The sequence below is a fragment of the Sorex araneus genome, chromosome 6 (genome assembly GCF_027595985.1).
Source record: "Sorex araneus isolate mSorAra2 chromosome 6, mSorAra2.pri, whole genome shotgun sequence".
NCBI classification, from domain to species: domain Eukaryota; kingdom Metazoa; phylum Chordata; class Mammalia; order Eulipotyphla; family Soricidae; genus Sorex; species Sorex araneus.
In genome coordinates this window covers 153362986-153384681 of record NC_073307.1, presented here as the reverse complement: position 1 = coordinate 153384681, position 21696 = coordinate 153362986, and the positions used below count along the sequence as shown (strand labels likewise).

The window sequence follows — 21696 nt, the reverse complement described above, 5'->3', positions numbered from 1 at the left end:
CAGGTCTGACTTTAGGGGAGAGACTCTCCAAACAATAATAGTGAGTTTTGTTGAAATATTGTATGCAATCAAAGTGAAAGTAAAGTGAAATTTGTTAGTTACACAGGCGGGGGGGCTAAGGGTGGGGGGGCTAGGGGCGTGGGGAGTTAGGGGTCTGGGGGGGCGTGGTGCAGCTACACTGGGATTCTTGGTGGTGGAATATGAGTACTGGTGAAGAGATGGGTATTCGAGCATTGTATAACTGAGATTTAAACCTGAAAACTTTGTAACTTTCCACATGGTGACTCAATAAAAAATTTAAAAATAAAAAATAAAAAAAATAAAAATAAAATGTGACTTACACTCATTACAATATAATGAGTCTTTTTGATGGTACAGGCAATTTGATTTTAACACATATTAACGACTCCTACAGGGGAAATGGAAATATGGTTACCAACACACAAACACACACACACACACACACAAACACTGACACCAGCAAAATGAAAATTCAATTATAAAATTTAAGAATATCCAAGTCATTTTAATTCCCCATGCTTACTTTCAATTTTCTTTGTCTTTCCAACATGAAAAACCTCACCGAGTCTTCTAGTTCCTGTAGGCTATAGTGTTTAAAAGAAGATCTACTCTAAAGCATGCTTCATCACATGTTTCTATTTGCTTGTAAAAGGACACACAGAGATTGAGGTCCATGAATTAGCTGAAACAATCAAAGTTAAAATATATGTTAAGAAAATATATTGCGAACTCTTTCCAAAATTCTCGACAGTGCAGATTTTACATCCTTGTTCCTCAAGCTGTAGATCAAGGGATTCAACATGGGGATAATCAGGGTATAAAATACAGATGATATTTTATCAGTGTCAAAAAAGTGACTGGACTTGGGTTTCATATACATAAATAACAGAGTCCCATAGAGCAATACGACCACTGTCAGGTGCGATCCACAGGTGGAAAAAGCTTTGCGTCTGCCCTCAGCTGACTTCATCCTGAGAACGGCAATGAGGATGAGCAGGTAAGACACTAGGACTATCAGAAGGGTGAAGATCAAACTAGAAGCTGAGAAAATTGTTATCAAGATTTCGACTTCGTGAGTGTTTGAGCAGACCAAAGTTAACAAGGGTAAATTTTCACAGTAGAAATGATTAATGACATTATAGCCACAGAAGGGTAGATTAAAAAGTTTTATAGTGAGCAGAAGAGAAACACCTGTGCTGTAGAGATAGGGGATTACCACCAGCACCAGGCACAGCCTTTGGGACATGATGACTGTGTAGAGCAGAGGGTTGCAGACGGCCACGTAGCGGTCATAGGACATGGTTGCTAGAATGAAAACTTCATTACACATGAACATGATAAAAAAAGCCAGCTGTGTGGCACAGAGTAAAAGGGGATTGTATTTTGTTCCACTAGGAAATTTTCCAACATTTTGGGTCCCACCGCGGTGGAGTAGCCGAGATCCGTGAGCGCCAGGTGTCTGAGAAAGAAGTACATGGGTGTCTGCAGCCTGGGGTCCACCTTGGTGAGGATGACCATGCCCAGGTTGCCCACCAGTGAGATCATGTAGATGACGAGGAAGAGCACAAATAGGGGAGCCTGCAGCTCCGGGCGATCTGTGATTCCAAGGAGGATGAATTCCTTCAGCTCTGTGAGATTGTGTTTGTCCATTGAGGTCATAAATACACATATTCTGAAGACAGAAACCACCAGCAATAATTAAGAAATTTTCTCTATAAAAGTATATTTACATATACAAGATTTTAAAACAAGTTTAAATTTAACAATTTGTAATTCCATCTCTCTAACACATGCACCTTCTGTAAATAGAGCATGCAGAATTTATCTGCATAATATATGCATATTAACATGCATATTTCCTCAGAGACAGGCAAGTTGGAAACAAAAAAAAGAAGTCTACACTTTTATTTTGAATGGATTAAATGATTATTTGGTCATTGATCTGATTCTTAAGACTGAAACTGGAATGACAGTGTATTCTCCTTTGAGATTGTTTTACTCACATTTCTCTTAAAATACTTTTTATGTCTTTCAGTGTAGGATAACTAAAGTATATTTTCTTCCTGGGTTAATTTTTACTATATATGATATGTACCAAGAAATTTTAACATGTTAAAATATATACATGTACACAATATAATATTGCATTTTAAGTGGGTATTTACAAATGTGATAGAAATTTATATGTATAGTCCATAGAAAACAATTCAAAACAACACAGAATAGATTGAGTTAGAAGAGATCTGCTAAGATTAGTACTTTAAAATTTGGTGAAGGTTTTCAACATGGATATTGTATAATTTAAAATATATATGTACATACATGTATATAAAATTAAAAAAATAGACTAAATTTGAGTACACAGAAAATGGAGGTGTTTCCTGTGAATGTGTGCTCTAGGAAATAAGGTAGTAAAATGTACTTGTTACTAAATTAAAGCATAAATATATTCTGTTTTTTTGTCTTTTCACATTTATTTATTTACTTTTTTAAGGAACAAAAAGAAAATTTCCCCCAAATAACATTTTTAGGCACCATGATTAGCAATGTGTCTATAATGGAGTTTTACACATACAATATTTCAACACCAATTTCATCACCAGTGTGAATGTCCCTCCACAAATGTTCCCAGGTTCTCTCCCAGCCCCAAACCCGCCTCCTTAACAGCCATATTTTGATATTGCTTGTTGTTGTTTAGGTGTTATACTTCATTATTCATAACCTTGTATACATGTGCATAAATATCTACCTAAACATCTCTATATAACCTCTCTACCAGCAATGTGTCCATAACCTTGACCCTGTTACTTGCCATCCACCTCTTTTTATCCCCCCCTCCATTTCTATCCATCCCAAGACTCTTCATTTTTATTATCTAGGCCAAAACTTTGCCCACTTTTGATTCTTGCAAGTCCTTGTTATACTATTCTAAGATGTCATCTTATTTATAATTACACAACTTTGAATTAAGGACTACTACCAGAACCAGAAGCTAAGAAAATAAGAGGAAAAAAGATCAGAAGGCCAATAATTGAAAATCAAAGGTCTAGACAAGGGACAATAGACCTTTTGAGAAATATCCAGAAAGGGACAAATAAGACAGCTTGTTCTATGTTGGAGAAGATTCGAGACCAACTGAAAACTCATGAAGAGCAACATATTTTCTTTCTGTTATATAGTTCTACATATTCAGTGTGGTAGAAATGGAAAAAATTAAAGCATAAATATATTCTGATGAAATGCATTCTTTAAGAAAAACATAGTTTATATGAAGTGAGATTAAGAAAATATTCTGCCCCTCATATTAGAAATATTAAGCTATTGTTATCAAAGTTATTTTAAATCACATCACTGGAGTAAGTAGAAAGATAGATCTTTAGCTGCTGTGATAGCAATCAAAGATTAAAAAAATAACGTTAAGTACTGAGTTCATAGAATTTAAGAAGGTAGAGAAGTTTATATCAACATATTTTGACTATAAAAAACATCAAACACAGGTGGGGTGGGGGCCTGGGGGGGCGGGGTGGGGGGAAGGTTCACCATGGTTCTTGGTGGTGGAATATGTGCACTGGTGAAGGGATGGGTGTTCCAGCATTGTGTAACTGAGACTTAAGACTTAACTTTCCACATGGTGATTCAATAAAAAATAAATAAGGAAAAAAAACACATCAAACTGCTTTTAAGAGGGGATGAAGGAGCTCTATTTTTTAAAAACTTTTTATTAAATCACCATGTGGAAAGTTACATAGTTCTCAGGTTTATATGTCAGTTATACAATATTCAAACACCCATCCCTTCACCAGTGCCCATATTCCACCACCAGAAACCCCAGTATACCCCCCGCCCCCACCCCCTACCCCCTACTGTATAACTAATGAATTTCACTTCATTTTTTCTTTACCTTGATTACATTCCATAATTCAACACAAAACTCACTATAGTTGTTGGAGTTTCCAACCAAGAGAGACAAACCTACTACATTTGATAATTAGTTTTTCATTGCTGGAATGGAGAGATATGTAGCCCCACTGCTACAAGTACATAACTCTCTCTCTCTCTCTTTTTTTCCTTTTTCCTTTTCCCTTTTTTATTTCTTTTTTCCCCCTCATCCCCCTTCCTGCGCCTCATAGTATGGTGTACGCCACGCCGCGTCGGCCAGCGTGGGGCTTTTGCTTAGTTCACAGTCCAGAGAGGTGGCTGCTACATTAAAAACCTTCAACATTTCAACAAAAACTTACTGTTATTATTTGGAGTTTCCCCCCCAAGTCAGACCTGTTCAAATGGAACCATTTCACATTACTGACAATTATAAATGTTAAGTCGCGCGGACGCTGCTGCATCTGCGCGGTTTTGGATTTCTGTATAAAGTCCAGGGAAAATTCTGCCAGAAATTACATAGCCCAGCTCACAGTCCCAGTGCATTGCTGTAAGAAGTCTCTGAATTCAAAGTCTTTAGGTGCAGAGTGTCCGATTCGTGCTCAGGGGCTCCGGATTTATCTGGGCCGAGGGCGTGCCGGTTACGCCCCCTTCCCATGAGTTCCTGGGAGCCCCAAAAGTAAAAACCGAATACCTGTGGGTTTGGAGTCACAGAAGATGTCACCTGCCACGTGGGTGCCGCCAGCCCGCTGCTTTCCGTGCAGGAAGACAGGGTGGGGAGGAAAAAAATCCGCCCCCGGCAGCACAGAGTTGTAGCCCAGTTCGTGTCCCAGTGTATCGCTATCAGATGCTGCGCTGGATGCCCGAATGTGTTACATCTTTGGAATCAAAGTCTTTAGGCGCAGAGGGTCCGATTCGCGCTCAGCGGCTCCGGATTTATCTGGCTCTATTTTTTATTAACTAGAAGAAAATAGATTCCCAGGTGAGCTGATGAGCAATTTTTCTTTTTGAGAAGGGGGAAGTTGGGGCCAGAGTGATGGTACAGTGGAGAAGGCATTTGCCTTGCACACAGCCAACTAGGGTTTGATCTCTGGCATCTTATATCGTCCCCTGAGTATCACCAGGGTCATTCCTTAGTGCAGAACCAGGAGTAACCCCAGAGCATCACCGGGTGTGACAAAAAAAAGCCCAAAAACAAAAAGTGGAATGGAAGTGGGCAAATTTTGTGCTAGGAAGTTATGTGTGTTTGTGATAAATTCCACTAAAACTAAAACATTCTATAGAGTTATTCTTTCACAAGTCTGGGTCTTTAAAATCTCCCAGACTCCAAATTTGCTTTTCCCATCTCAGAATATAAAAAAAAACTACCTTTGTAAAAATCAAGATATCAAAAAATTATAATTGGAATCAAATATTTATTATGTGCAAACTTTGAAAGGCAATAGTAAATACCTAGTGTAAATACATAGTGTATTAACTGGACTCTAAAGGTGATTATCATTATCAGGAAAAAAGAATAACTTCACCTTTTCAGTCCTGGTTTCTTTACAAAAAACTTTTTTAAACTTTTTTTTTTCAGTTTCTTTCAAAACTGAAAGCAAATTTCAGTTTTGACCCCTATTTTATTTGGGCCAGACCTAGCTGTGCTTGAGGGTTTTAATGCCTCTATGTTTGGGTCACTCCTCCTAGTGCTCAGGGGATCACATGCAAAGCTGGGAATCTAACTCAGCTAGGTCACCTGCAAGGCAAGCATCTCACCTTCTTTTCTCTCTGTGGGTCCCCTGAGTTCTATTTCTCATTAAATATCTATGCATGCATGATACAAATATTATGGCACATCACATATATATATATACACACATATGCATTTACATATATGTTAAGCAAGTAAAAGTATAAAAGTAAAAGGTCGAGGCACTTCAAAGATTTTTTTCTTTTAAGAAAACATTTGAAAAATAAACCTGAAGTAAGTTCTGTTCTGCTCATTAGCAGAATGCACACAAAAGTGAGACAGAAATCCTAGAGTGATACCAAGATTTGCCATAGACTAAAAGAGTTACTTTGCAAATGTCACCCAAGCTATTCGGGCATGTTGGTAACATAGCACCGCTTAGAGATTCCGTTTACCGAATTGAAATTTCTGTCTTGGTTCCCCCATGTACTTCAGACCTCAGCTCAGCAGGAGCAATTTATGGATTCTGTTCACCCTTTGAGACTCCCTCTGAGGAGATCTAAAGCAATTTCTTAATTTTCCTTAGAGGATATGAGAGCCTAGCGGGTGCAGGTAGGCAGACGCACTGTTTGTAATTATTTTGAGAACACATTTTATGTTCCAGCAACTGACTCGAGTTGCTTGCATTTGCATTAGGTTCATATTTTTTTCCTCTTGATTAACTTAACCTTAATCAAGTTTTCTCCTCTATACTCCACAATGCCTCAACCGTGGCAGCACCAACCTGTCCCCAAAGAGTTCTGTGTCTCTGGAGTCTCTGAATGATGTAGCCATTTTGGGATCTGGATTAATTTTTTTTTATCTGAACAGCTGGCTCCCAGCATTTCTCAGGTCTTCACTGAATTCCTCAAATGTATTGGCTCAAACCATTTTTATTATGTTACTTTTAAATAGTTAATGGGCTAAAAGTAACATTAGTTTGAAATGTACATATAAAAATAACATTGCATATAAATGATATTTAATGATAATTTATATAATGGTATTTTTATAAAACATTGTGTGTTTTGTCAGGAGGAAAAGAATCTTATGCAAAGAGATTCCAATTTTTCTCATTCTCTATTTCATCCTATTATTACGTCTTATATTTGCTTTTTAATACCTTTCTCTGTTCTATTTTAATATTTCTCATTTTTTCATATTGTTAAATTCCCATCCAAATTTTTGCACTCTCTTTTAGGAATTCTGCTGTGTTACATAATATTTTACAGTTAAATGTTTTCTAAATAGCTCAGAAAGAATAGGGCAATAGGGTGCTTGCCTGGCACACAACTGATCAGGGTTTGATCCCTAATGCAGAATACAGTCCCTGAACACCACCAGAGTGATATCTTAGTGCAGACCAGAAAAAAATCTTTGGAGGACAGCTGGGCAATGTCCCTAAAACATTTATTAGGAATCAGTAAAAAGAATAGTATTAAAAATATAAATCATGCATGTGTATCAAATATAAATCAAAGAACAATGGGATGACAGTGATACAGAGATAGATCAAAACAGATAATGAAAAGTTCAGTATTCTGAGCAGCTCTTCATCTTAGGTATTTGTGTAGCTCCACTATTATCTTTTCACTTCATATTTTCTAGGAACTCTATTTATTTATTTATTTATTCATTCATTCATTTAATTTATTCTTTTATTGAATCACCATGTGGAAAGTTATAAAGCTTTCAGGTTTAAGTCCCAGTTAAACAATGCTCGAACACCCATCCCTTCACCAGTGCACATATTCCACCACCAAGAATCACAGTATACCTCCCCTCTCCCCTCCACCTCCCCAGCCCTCCAGCCCACATGTGTAACTGGTAAATTTTACTTTACTTTCACTTTACTTTGATTACATTCAATATTTCAAGAAAAAACTCACTATTATTGATTTGGAGTTTCTCTCCCCTAAAGTCGACCTGCTGAAAAGAAAGCATTTGATAATTTGTTTTCCATTGCTGAGAATGAAGAGATATGAGGTCGAGAGGCCACACTAGCAGCCTCACAGGTTTGGATTTCTGTATTTTAGTATTTTAGTAACTAAGTCCAGAGAAATATCTGCCAGAAATTGCATCATTGTAAGCTTGTACCTCTCAGCTACTTTATATTCCACATATGAGTGCAATATTTCTATGTCTGTCTCTTTCTTTCTGACTCATTTCACTCAGCATGATACTTTCCATGTTGATCCACTTATATGTGAATTTCATGACCTCATGTTTTCTGACAGCTACGTAGTATTCCATTGTATAGATAAACCAGTTTTTTTAACCAGTCATCCTTTTTAGGGCACTCTGTTTTTTTCCATATTGTGGCTATTGTGAACAGGGCAGCAATGAACATAGAAATATAGATGTCATCTCTACTATACCTTTTTGCCTCTCCGGGATATATTCCCAGGAGTGGTATAGGAACTCTATTTATTTTTAAGATTCTATTTTATTGTTTATTGAATACACTTCAATGTTATCAATAAAGTTCCTAATAATAGTATTAATCTTTAATTACTTACTAAACCTCCCACCACTGAAGTGTCCAAACCTCTCCTACTCAGGACTTACTCCTGGTTCTCAACTCCCAGGTCAATCTTGGCAGACTCAGGGTTCCATGTGGAGTCTTGGGGATCGAACCTCAGTCAGCTGTATGCACAACCACCCTATCCACTGAACTATCTCTCCAAACCCCCTTCTGTTATTTCTAACCCAGCTATTTTTTCCCTTCCCTTCTCTTACCTCCTGGGATTGAAAATCTCTATTTTATTATCTAAGGTTAAGGGTTTGTCATTTTTAATAATACCTACTCCTTTTGCTTGTTGTTGATTCTGTGGGTAAAATTGATAGTGAGAATATCAGTTTTTATTTCCTATCAAAGAATTATTTAGATAGGAAATAATTCCGTCCTGGGCTCACTGAGAGGGACAAAGAAATCGAAAACGGGTAGCATTTTAAAATTTAATTAAAATAAAGAAACTTAGTGGGAAAAAAACTTTTTAGGAAAACCATCAGATCTTTATTGTATAACTATTTTTATGCAGATTTGGTTTTAGTTTGCATACAACAAAGACTAAGGTGGAATTTTGTTAATTACTAATATGTTAGAGATCCATTCTTTTGGCTTCTATCATCATGCTTAGTATTGTAGGAAGAACATTGTTTATACATTTTAAGTGACCCCTGAGTCTACATTAATGGGGTCAAATGCTAGTTTTGTGGGGAAAGAGGAAATAAGGTAACTGATTAAATCTCTTATACTAAAGATCGTAGGGCTGGAATTACACTATAGGAGGTAGGGCATATGCCTTGCAAGTGGACAACCCTGGTTCGATTCCTCCGCCCCTCTTCGAGAGCCAAGCAAGCTACTGTGGAATCTTGCCTGCATGGGAGATCCTGGCAAGCTACCCATGCTGTATCTGTTATGCCAAAAATAGTAACAAGTCTCACAATGGAGACTGGTGTTGCTCGAGCAAATCAATGAGCAACGGGATGACAGTGATACAGTGATACTAAAGAGAATCCACCTAAGATAGAAGACAAAGTTTTGCATTCAAAAAACCATCTTCAATTTTCCTTCCAATAATTTGTGAAGACAAAAGTGATTGGACTGGCTGAATAGGCCCTTCAGTTCCAGCCATGTAACCCGACTGTCTGGTCAGGTCACTGCATAGCATGCATGTAGCTTGTTCTTGCTAACGGCAGGTCACTACAGTGATCTTCAGTGTCCCAGAAGCGGGAGGATCCTCATAGAAGACGATTGGAGCATGTCTACAGCTCATAATCACAATACACTCTTTTAATAGTGTGTATGCCATGCCTGAATAAAATTAGTCAATTCACTGCTAAGTAGTTGTGGTGTTTTTGTCTGTTTGTTTCCTTGTTTCTTGGCTTTCCCAATTGGTACTCAGGGGTTCCCAGAGCAATAGTTGAATGTGAAGGCCCAGTATATCACAGACTCTGTGGTGCTAAGAATTTCACAGGCATTCAGGAATTACTCCTGGTAGTGCTCAGAGATGCTGGGGAAAATTGTGGTGCAAGGGATCAAACCACATCAACCAATTGTAAGACATGCACCTTAACTCCTCTACTATTTCTCTGGACCAAGGTTTTGATTTCTATGTTTACTTAAAAACCAATTGAAATAATAATTAAAAATCAATGGCTGCATTAATTACCATACACATACTACAATATCTTTACTTGGTTAGATTTTAGCACTGTAGCACTGTCAAACCGGTGTTCATCGATTTTCTCGTAATAATTAAAAATAAAAAAATTAAAAATAACAATTAAAAACCAATGGTCTCATTAATTACCGTACACATACTAGTACATCTTTACTTGGTTAGATTTTAGCACTATAGCACTGTTATACCGTTTTTCATCAATTTGTTAACCATGGGCATCAGTAACGTCTCTATTGTGAGACTTGTTACTGATTTTGGCATGTTGAATATGCCATGGGTAACTTGACAGGATCTGTCATGTGGGTTGCCTGCCAGGCTCTTTGATAGGACAGATGCACCAGGTCAGTCTCATGCAAGGCAAACGCCTTACTTGTTGTTCTCTCACTCCAGCCTTCCCTCCCCCAAAGAATGCTTGGCAAAGTAAATAAATTATGGTTTGTTCCTAGATTAATATATTTCCAATAGCTCAGTAAAATTGTTAATTCACTGTAAAATTTAATGTACTGGATTTAATGTGTCACTGTACTGGATTTAATATATCTTCTTTAAAGTCTTTTGTAAGTTTTCTTCAAAGCATGTGCTCCATCCCTTTGATCTATCTCCCTGACAATCATTACGATTGTAAGACATGATTTTCTATTGTGTCATACCATAAGAAACAATAAAGTGGAAAAAAACAGAAAATTTCCTGTAGTGAGGCAGAATAAAGAACAGAATAAAAATTGGAGCAGCAAACAAAAATGCCTATCTTTGCTAAGCATTTCTGACATCAAACATCATTGTTTTTCTTGGTTTCTTTGTATGATGGTTATTTATGTACCAAGAGATTGTTGGCTGATATTTTTCCCCCCAAAGTAAGGTTCTAGCTTCAAGTAAATTACTTCTTCCTTATCTTATAAGAACATCAATTTAAATGATAATCACTGCATCACTGTATCACTGTCATCCCATTGCTCATCGATTTGCTCAAGTGGGGACCAGTGACGACTCCATTGTGAGACTTGTTGTTACTATATAATAATAATAATAATAATAATAATAATAATAATAATAAAATCTGGAAATAAAATATATGACTAAGATCAATGAGATTTTCAGTATGTGCAATGAGGAAATTTATCTTGAAAATGCAAAATGATAACCTGGTAAAATGATTTCACACAGTTTATAGTTAAGATCACACCTTTTGGACCATAGAAATTTCATAGGGATCAAGACATTTGCTTTGCATAGTCTCCAACCTTCTTTAATCTCTGACACATGTGATTTCCACAACAGATCAGGGGTCATATCTGGACACAGACCCAGGAACGAGCCTGAGCAACACTGGATGAGACCCAAGATCCACTTCTCCCAGCAACCGCCCCACAGTGCTACTGAAATCTAATGTGATACTAGTTGCAGACTTCCTTAGAAACTGCAATAATACATTTTTAAGGAATAGCATAAATGAATATTTGTCCAAACCATCAATGTGGCTGGCAAAACTTCTTAGTATATGTTTTTCCAATTTACATATTTTTGAGTATATCGAAGCATACATAAATATATATTTTCATAAATATGTATATAATATATATTTCTATTCTAAGAATTCCCTTCTTTGGTTTCCAAAGTTCAATGATTCATTAGTATTGTCATTGGGTATTGTATCCTTTTTAACTTCATGTCATGTACTCTCATTATATGGTAGAAAAATGAAGGTTATTAATGCTTTTAGGCGAATACATGATTTCTACGCTATTTTGAGAATAATTGAAAAGCATTTCAGCCTAATTTTTTAAGTCATTCTAGAGATACATCCATAAATCTTCTGGTCTTACTCTTCTACCAGAACTGTATATCTCTGTTTTTAATTTATATTGATGTTTTTCAAATTATTTTATTGAGTAGATGAGAGACATGGGATGTTTGCTATCTGAAAGATTTCTACATAGGCAACCTTGACTTCATGGAATCAGAAACTGAAAAAGAATGTAGTATGAAAGGAGGCTAACAAATTTGAATTGGGAGTTACAAATATCTTTGTGATTAAACTCCAGATATTTAGTATCTTCTCAGGAATATTGCTAGTGAAAACTGGAAAGGTAAAAATTTAGGTGAGTTGACTTTAAATTATCATCACATTTTGCAGTCTCATAACTAATAGTCTTAAAAGTGTGTTACAGTTACTTTAATAGGTACTTTATAAGTACTTTATAGGTAATTTAAATCCATGTACTGAAGAATTCCATGTACTTAAGGTTTCCACGTACTTATAATTTTCTTTGCTTGTAAAATTATAAGACAAAAATGCAAAGAATAATTCCTTTTTAACTTATCTTTCTCAGGTCATTTTATGTTAATTAGGAAATGTCATTTGATCCTTGAACTTTATTTCCTCTATCCATGTGTTACAAAGTTTTGCCCTATCATATCAGAAATCCAGTGTCTTGAACTTTCTAAATTTTTATGTCTCCTTGAAGAGTGTCTAATATGCAGTTCTTCTTGAGATCTTTTCAACTAACATATTGTAGAAGTTCTTTTATTACAATATAAACATTTTATCTAAACATGTCTCATTATTGTGTTGATGGCATATCATAATTTTATGTAGACATTTGTGTTATCAAATTGGATGAATACGTTTCCTGAGAAGGTTTGTTTTCAAATAAGAGCATAATTTGCATTTTGGTTCATTGTATATATAGGTTTGTTACACAAGTCAACCTGTGAAAACTAATGTTTTCAAATTATATTATAGAAATAAAACTTCATTTGATTATAAAATAATTTAAAAATATGACGTAATGACTTCAGTTCTTGTTTGGAAATATGAAAACTAATCATATATAAAAGTATTCCCCCAAAATTATACTTGGAAATGATGATCTATTTCCAAGATTGCATCTTGGAAAGATACCTTTGTTAAGTCACTGAATTACTTGGTAATATATATTCAATGCCTTTCAAAATAAAGTGAGATGGGTCATTTTAGGGATAGTTTCAGAACTTTAAGACTACTAAACAAAAATAAGATGAATTTTCTACTTACCTTAGGAGATAATCTAATCTCATGTTCTCAGTGGAGTTTCTATGATGATGGCAATATGATTTGATGGGCTTTTAAAAGTCTGTAAACACAGGTGTTTCTAGGATACATAATTTCATCCCCCCCCCCACTACATTTTAGGGAAGATGCCATCTGGGGTTCTAACAAGATTTCTATTTAGGAGTTTAACTAGCCTCTTGAGTATTCTCTATGACTGGTGGTGCTTTTATCAATGAACTTTTATGAATGACAGATAAGAGACACAGTAATTTATGTTTGTCTATCAAAGAGACTGATTTACATTCAAAAATTCTTTATTGCTACTGTGGGCTATTGAAGAATTCAACAGGAGTGGTTTTCCAGTGAAATTTGAAAAAACTGTGACGGGTATGAGCTTATACCTTATTATAATTTTGATTTATTTTTACCTGGTACTAAGTTATGACCACAGTAATATGCTCATTGACCATCTGTATGTCTTCTTTGTGAGCATATGGGATTGGTCTTGTTCACAAGATTGGCCTTGTGCAAGATTAATTCACTATCTCTCTGGCTCCTCTTTCCCATTTTTTTAATTTAACATTTATTATTTATTCATTGTATTTTGGCTTTAACTAAGTGTTAGCTCTTTGTTTTTTATTTATTTATTTATTTATTTATTTATTTATTTATTTATTTATTTAATTGAATCACCATGTGGAAAGTTACAAAGTTCTCAGGCTTATGTCTCAGTTATACAATGCTCAAACACCCGTCCCTTCACCAAAAACCCCAGTATACTTCCCACCTCCCACCCCTCAGCCCCGCTCACATAACTGATAAATTTCACTTCATTTTCTCTTTACCTTGATTACATTCCACATTTCAACACAAAACTCACTATTGTTGTTGGAGTTCCCCCCCCCAAAAAAAAAAAAACAGCCCTACCGACAAGGAAGCATTTGATTATTAGTTTTCCATTACTGAGAATGAAGACACAGCCGCGCGGTTTAGGATTTCTGTATTTTAGTATTTTAGTAATTAAGTCCAGGGGGGTTTATTTTAGAAATTGCATCATTTCCCTTCCTGGGGCAGCATGGGGCAATGGCTTAGTTCACAGTCTAGAGACATGGCTGCAAGCAGTTCCTGGGACCAAAAGTAGTCTAGCTGTCTTCCGGTTCTTGGTTGATCAGCAGTAACACAGCTGCACAAAAGCACGGCCACCTAGGTCGAATCTAGGCGGCACGAGAGCCAGTATCGGCCCCTGCCCGAGACTGCCCAAGCGTCTAGCTGTTTCAAGTTCTTAACACATTTTTTTTTGTCTCCTTCCTGCGCCACCAAATTCGTAGCTGCTTAACAGTCCTCATAATATGGCAGACGCCACACTGCTTCTCCCCAGAAATATCCTACTTTTTGAGGTGGCTATTTTTGTTGTTGTTGCTGTTACTGAGCTTTGTGAATACTCTATAGATTTTGGAATCTTAGTTTTGTATGATGTGTGAATATTTTTTCCCAATATTTTAATTTCAGGCTGAATTTCTTTTGCCAGCGAGAAATGTGGGAAATTTCATATAGAGCCACTGGCTATTTTTGTTAGTATCTATTCCAGAGGGTCTCTTGCCTGTGTGCCTGTCTATCTTCCCTGGGGCCCCTTGGAGTGGGTGGGCTACAGCTTCCCTCCCCACATCGAGCAGAGCTCCCATGGCTGAAGACCCCTGGAGCCTAGCCACAATCATGCTCAAGGCCACTCTCCACATGTTCAGACGAGCCCCACACATGAAGGAACCGTCAGAGGAAACCAGGTGTGTGGGACCCAGGGCTGAGACCTCCAAACCTGCTCGGATTGGGATTGGGCTTCTATAGCCCAGATTTCCCATTTTCCTGTAGCTAGGAGGTAACATCCAGGGACTGCCACCAGTGCATGTAATTCCACCAACGGCCAACATCCATAGATTTAAAACAAAGCTCATGGAATTTCAAGGCCGCATTTTATAGCCTACTTCTCCCTCTGGGAGAACCTGGTAAGCTACCGAGAGATTCCCGCCCACATGGATGAGCCTCACAAATTCCCCTTGGTGTATTCATATGCCAAAAAACAGTAACAATGCTGGGTCTCATTCCCCTGACCTGAAAGAGACTCCAATGCGGCATAATTGGGAAGGACAAGAAAAGAGAAGGTTCTAAAATCTCAGGGCTAGGTCAAATGGAGACTTTACTGCGTTACTGAGACCGCTCGAGAAATTCGATGATCAACGGGATGATGATGATGATGATGATGATCTATTCCAATGGAATCAGGTCAGTGAAGGCCCTTTTGATGTCCAGATCTTGGAGTGTTCAGACTCAACATATTTTATGGTCTAATCTCCAGGTCTTTTGTACACTTTCTCTCAATTTGTGTGTGTGTGTATGTGTGTGTGTGTGTGTGTGTGTGTGTGGTATAAGATATTGTTACAGTTTCAATTTTTTACAAATGGTTTCCAGTTTTTTGGGCACCATTTGTTGAAGAAGCTTTCCTTACTCCACTCCATATATGAAAATCCTTTTTCGTATATTACCTGCCCATACGTCTAGTAGATTTATCACTAGGACTTGATTTCTGATCTATTGATCTATCATCCTATCTATTAGAGTTCCATGCTATTTAAATTATTATGAGTATAAAGTATCTGTATATACTTTAAAGTGCAATACTCTCAATGTTTTCCCTCCATGATAACATTAGCTATCCATTAGTTTTTATGCTTCTATAAATATTTTACTTGTGTTTATTCTAAGTTCTTGAAGAATGATAGGGATTTCGATGGGAATTGCAATAAATCTCTATTTTGCTAGAGTACCCATTTTGATATTAATATCTCTAGTCTACAAATGGGTTGACGTGATAGCACAGAGAGTAGGGTCTTTACCTTGCACTCAGCCAACTGGGTTTGATTCCTCCATCCCTTTCAGAGAGCCCGGCAAACTACAGAGACTATCCTGCCCGCATGGCAGAGCCTTGCAAGCTCCATGTGGTGTAATTGATATGCCAAAACAGTAACAACAAGTCTCACAGTGGAGAAAATACTGGTGCCCTCTAGAGCAAATCTATGAACAACAGGAGTATAGTGCTCCAGTGCTCCAGTCTATCAACATGGAATATTCTTCCATTGGCTGTTGTTCTCCTCTTTTTACTTCATCAGTAACTTACAGCTTTCTAGGTATAGATTTTTTTTTTAATTTATTTATTTTTAATTAGAGAATCACCGTGAGGGTACAGTTACAGATTTATACACTTTTGTGCTTATACTTCCCTCATACAAAGTTTGGAACCCATCCCTTCACCAGTGCCCATTCTCCACCACCCGTAAACCCAGTGTCCCTCCCACCCTCCCCAATCCCATCTCCCCCCCACCCCACCCTGCCACTGTGGCAAGGCATTCCCTTCTGTTTTCTCTCTCTTATTAGCTGTTGTGGATTGCAATAAAGGTGTTGAGTGGCCGCTGTGCTCAGTCTCTAGCCCTCATTCAGCCCGCAACTCCCTTCCCCCACATGGCCTTCGACTACAATGTAGTTGGTGATCGCTTCTCTGAGTTGACCTTTCCCCGGAACGTGAGGCCAGCCTCGAAGCCATGGAGTCAACCTCCTGGTACTTATTTCTACAGTTCTTGAGTGTTAGTCTCCCACTCTGTTATTCTATATACCATAGATGAGTGCAATCTTTCTATGTCTGTCTCTCTCTTTCTGACTCATTTCACTCAGCATGAAACTTTTCATGCCCATCCACTTGACTACAAAATTCTTGACCTCCTTTTTTCTAACAGCTGCATAGTATTCCATTGTATAGATGTACCAAAGTTTCCTCAACCAGTCATCCGTTCTGGGGCATTCTGGTTTTTTCCAGATTCTGGCTATTGTAAACAGTGCTGCGATGAACATACATGTGCAGATGTTGTTTCGATTGTACTTTTTTGCCTCTCTGGGATATATTCCCAGCAGTGGTATTGCTGGGTCAAATGGGAATTCAATATCTAATTTTTTGAGAGTCGTCCAAATTGTTTTCCAGAAGGGCTGAACCAGTCGGCATTCCCACCAGCAGTGAAGAAGGGTCCCTTTCTCCCCACATCCTCTCCAACAGCGGTTGCTTTTGTTCTTTTGGATGTGTGCTAGTCTCTGTGGTGTGAGGTGGTATCTCATGGTTGTTTTGATCTGCATCTCTCTGATGATTAGTGATGCAGACCACTTTTTCATGTGCCTTTTGGCCATTCGTATTTCTTCCTTGGTAAAGTTTCTGTTCATTTCTTCGCCCCATTTTTTGATGGGGTTGGATGTTTTCTTCTTGTAGAGTTCAACCAGTGCTTTATATACCATTGATATCAACCCCTTATCCGATGGGTATTGTGTAAATATCCTTTCCCATTCTGTGGATAGTCTTTGTATTCTGGTCACTGTATCTCTTGCGGTGCAGAAGCTTTTTAGTTTAATGTAGTCCCATTTGTTGATCTCTGTTTTTACTAGATTGCTTAGTTCCGTGTCACCTTTGAAGATACCTTTATCTTCAATATCGTGGAGGGTTTCGCCGACCTTGTCTTCAATGTACCTTATGGTTTGTGGTCTAATGTTGAGGTCTTTAATCCATTTTGATCTGACTTTTGTGCATGGTGTCAGGTCAAGGTCTAAACCCATTTTTTTGCATGTGGTTGTCCAGTTGTGCCAGCACCATTTGTTAAAGAGGCTTTCCTTGCTCCACTTCACATCTCTTGCTCCCTTATCAAAGATTAGATGGTCATACATTTGGGGTTGTGTGTAGGGATATTCCACCCTGTTCCATTGGTCTACGGCTCTGCCTTTATTCCAGTACCATGCTGTTTTAATTGTTACTGCTTTGTAGTAAAGTTTGAGGTTGGGGATGGTGATGCCTCCCATCATCTTTTTCCCAAGAATTGTTTTAGCTATCCTTGGACGTTAGTTATTCCATATGAATTTTAGGATTGCTTGATCCATTTCTTTGAAGAATGTCATGGGTATACTTATAGGGATCGCATTGAATCTGTATAATGCTTTAGGGAGTATTGCCATTTTGACAACATTGATTCTCCCTATCCACGAGCAGGGTATATGTTTCCATTTCCTCATGTCCTCTTTGATTTCATGGAGTAGCGTTATGTAGTTTTCTTTGTAAAGGTCTTTTACTTCCTTGGTTAAGCTGATTCCGAGGTACCTGATTTTCTGGGGCACGATTGTGAATGGGATTGCTTTTTTCATGTCCCTTTCCTCTGCCTCATTGTTTGCATATATGAAGGCCATGGATTTTTGGGTATTGATTTTGTAGCCTGCAACTTTACTGTATAAGTCTATTGTTTCTAAGAGTTTCTTAGTAGAGGTTTTAGGCTTCTCTAGATATAGTATCATGTCGTCTGCAAATAGTGAGAGTTTGATTTCTTCCCTTCCTATCTGGATGCCCTTAATCTCTTTTTCTTGTCTAATAGCTATCGCAAGTACTTCCAGTACTATATTGAAGAGGAGTGGTGAGAGTGGGCATCCTTGTCTTGTGCCTGATCTCAGAGGAAAGGCCCTTAGTTTTTCCCCGTTGAGGATAATGCTTGCCGTAGGCTTGTGATAGATGGCTTCGACTATCTTGAGGAAAGTTCCTCCAAACCCCATTTTGGCGAGGGTTTTCATCATGAAAGGATGTTGGATCTTGTCAAATGCTTTCTCTGCATCTATTGATATGATCATATGGTTTTTATCTTTACTTTTGTTGATATGCTGGATTATGTTGATTGATTTCCGAATGTTAAACCATCCTTGCATCCCTGGGATGAATCCCACTTGGTCGTGATGTATGATCTTTTTGATGAGTTGTTGGATCCTATTTGCTAGTATTTTGTTGAGGATCTTCGCATCGGTGTTCATCAGGGAAATTGGTCTGTAATTTTCTTTCTTAGTGGTGTCTTTGTTTGCTTTTGGTATTAGGGAGATATGTGCTTCATAGAAACTGTTTGGGAGAGTTCCTGTTTTTTCAATTTCCTGGAAAAGTTTGAGGAAAACAGGCAATAGGTCTTCTTTAAATGTTTGGAAGAATTCGCCAGTGAAACCATCTGGGCCTGGGCTTTTGTTTTTGGGGAGGTTTTTGATTACCGTTTCAATTTCCTTAACATTGATGGGTCTATTCAGGTATTCCAGGTCTTCTTTCTTCAGTGTTGGGAGATTATAGGAATCAAGGAATCCATCCATTTCTTTTAGGTTCTCCATTTTTGTGGCGTAAAGACTTTCAAAGTAGTCTCTAATGATCTTTTGAATCTCACTGGTTTCTGTTATGATGTCCCCCTTTTCATTTCTGATTCGATTTATTAGAGTTTTCTCTCTTTCTTTCTTTGTGAGACTTGCTAGCGGTTTATCAATCTTATTTATTTTCTCAAAGAACCAACTCTTTGTTTCATTGATCTTTCGGATTGTTTTTTTGGTTTCGATGTCATTAATTTCTGCTCTAATTTTTATTATTTCTTTCCTTCGGTCTGGTTTGGGGTCCTTTCTCTGGTCCTTTTCTAGGGTCTTGAGTCGTGAAGTCAAGCTATCTATGTGGATCCTTTCTTCCTCCTGAGGAATGCTTGGAGAGCTATAAATTTTCCCCTTAACACGGCTTTAGCTGCGTCCCATAGGTTTTGGTAGCTCGTGTCTTCATTCTCATTTGTTTCTAAGTATCTTTTGATTTCTTCCTTGATTTCCTTCTTGACCCACTCATTGTTCAACATGGAATTGTTTAATTTCCAGGTGTTTGATTTGATTTTCCGTATTTGTGGGTGGTTAGCTTCTATCTTCAGCGCATCGTGGTCTGAAAAGATGGTTGATACAATTTCTATTTTTCCGATTCTATTGAGGTATGTTCTGGGGCCCAGTACATGGTCTATTTTTGAAAATGTTCCATGTGCACTGGAAAAGAATGTGTATTCTTTCTTTTGGGGGTGTAAGGCCCTGTATAGGTCTATTAGGCCTCTCTCTTCAATTTCTTCATTCAGAGTCAGTGTTTCCTTGTTGAGTTTTGTTCTTGTGGATCTATCTAGAGGTGATAAGGCCATATTGAAGTCTCCGACTACAATTGTGCTGTTAGTGATGTCCTCTTTGAAGTCTGTTAGGAGTCGTTTTAAATATTTAGCCGGTCGTTTGTTAGGAGCATATACGTTTAAGAGTGTGATTTCTTCCTGTTGTACATATCCCTTGATAAACAGAAAATGACCTTCGCTGTCCCTTTTGATCTTTTTCATCCTGAAATCTATGTTGTGGGATACCAGGATGGCCACTCCAGCTTTTTTAAGGGGGTTGTTTGCTTGGAGGATTGTTTTCCATCCTTTGACTTTGAGTCTATGTTTACTCTGTTTGTTCAGGTGTGTTTCTTGCAGGCAACAGAATGTTGGGTTTAATTTCCGGATCCATTTAGCCACTCTGTGTCTTTTGATAGGTGCATTTAGGCCATTGACATTGAGAGAGATTATTGTGATGTGGTTTTGTGTCATCTTTTTGTGGGATTTGTTGTTCTTATGGGGCTCCTCCTTGTCTTACAGTAGTCCCTTTAGACCTTCTTTCAAGATTGGTTTTGAGTCTATGAAGTTCCTGAGCTGTTGTTTATCCGAGAAATAGTGTATGGTTCCTTCGAGTTTGAGTGAGAGTTTAGCTGGATAAAGTATTCTTGGTGAGGCATTCATTTCGTTGAGTTTTTTCACTATGTCCCACCATTGTCTTCGGGCTCGGAGGGTTTCTTCTGACAGATCGGCCGTAAATCTGAGGGGTGCTCCTTTGTATGTGATTTCCCTCTTTGACCTTGCTACTTGTAGAATTGTGTCTCTATCTACAGCATCCGCCATTCTGACTATGATATGCCTTGGAGTCTTTTTATTTGGGTCTCTTTTTGCTGGCACTCTTCGGACTTCTTGTATCTGGATGCCTGCCTTCTCCAGCTCTGGGAATTTCTTAGCGATGATGTCTTTGACTATGTTTTTTTCATTGGGGTTACTTCCCTGTGGTTCTGGTACTCCAATGATTCTTATTTTGTTCCTCTTGAAGTCATCCCCCAGGGCTCTGATTCGCTCTATAGCCATTTTGAGGTCTTTGGCCATTATTTGTTGCTGTTTGTAAGCTTTCTGCAGCTCATCCTCAAGCTCGCTGATTCTGTCTTCGGCTGTAGTCATTCTGCTGTTGAGGGCATCTAGTGAGATTTTTATTTCATCTACCGATTGCTTTATTTGTGAGACTTTGGTTCGAAGGTTTGAAATTTCTGCTCTCATTTCTGCTCTCATTTCTTCCTGTATTTTCTTGGTAGACCGTTCCAGCGCTTGATTCATCTCCTCCCTTAATTTATTGGATGTCTGTTCCATAGTTGCTTGGAGTAGGTCGACTCTCCTCCATATTTCCTCTCTGAATTGTTTATCTGAGAGGTCGTAGATGTTGGGAGACTCTTTTGAGGTTTCTAGTATCTTTTCTTCTCCCTCTCTTGGTGGAGGGGATTTTCGCTGTTTCTTCATATTGTCACGGAAGTGCAGAGTTGGAACCTTGTAGTTATTTATTCCTCTTCCTTTTTGTGGGAAGAAGGGGCTCCGATTGTGCTAAACTTCCCTTATTCACTGATAGCTTTTATACTGTCAGCCTAAGCTAATGGCTATTTTGCGTAAATGTTTGAGCTCGCAAAAGTGAGTTTTCAAAGGAATACACAGTACGGATTGAGCTGAGGTAGCAAAGAATAACTGCGGCCGCGTTAGCGTTGGCCGCTCTGAGAGGAGGCCACGCCCACTTTAGACCACGCCCACTAAGACACAGATAGAATGAATTCTATCAATTGTGGCCAAAGGAGAAGGCATGGAATGGTAAAAAAAAAAAAAAAATAACTGCGGCCGTGTTAGCGGCCTGTGCTCCGGAAA

At 38.0% G+C, this 21696-nt stretch overlaps 1 pseudogene; it reads right to left on the bottom strand.

The window, feature by feature from the left end:
* Nucleotides 1–730: 730 nt before the first annotated feature.
* Nucleotides 731–1671, bottom strand: LOC129405714 (olfactory receptor 8K3-like; annotated as a pseudogene).
* Between the last annotated feature and the right edge of the window lie 20025 nt (nt 1672–21696).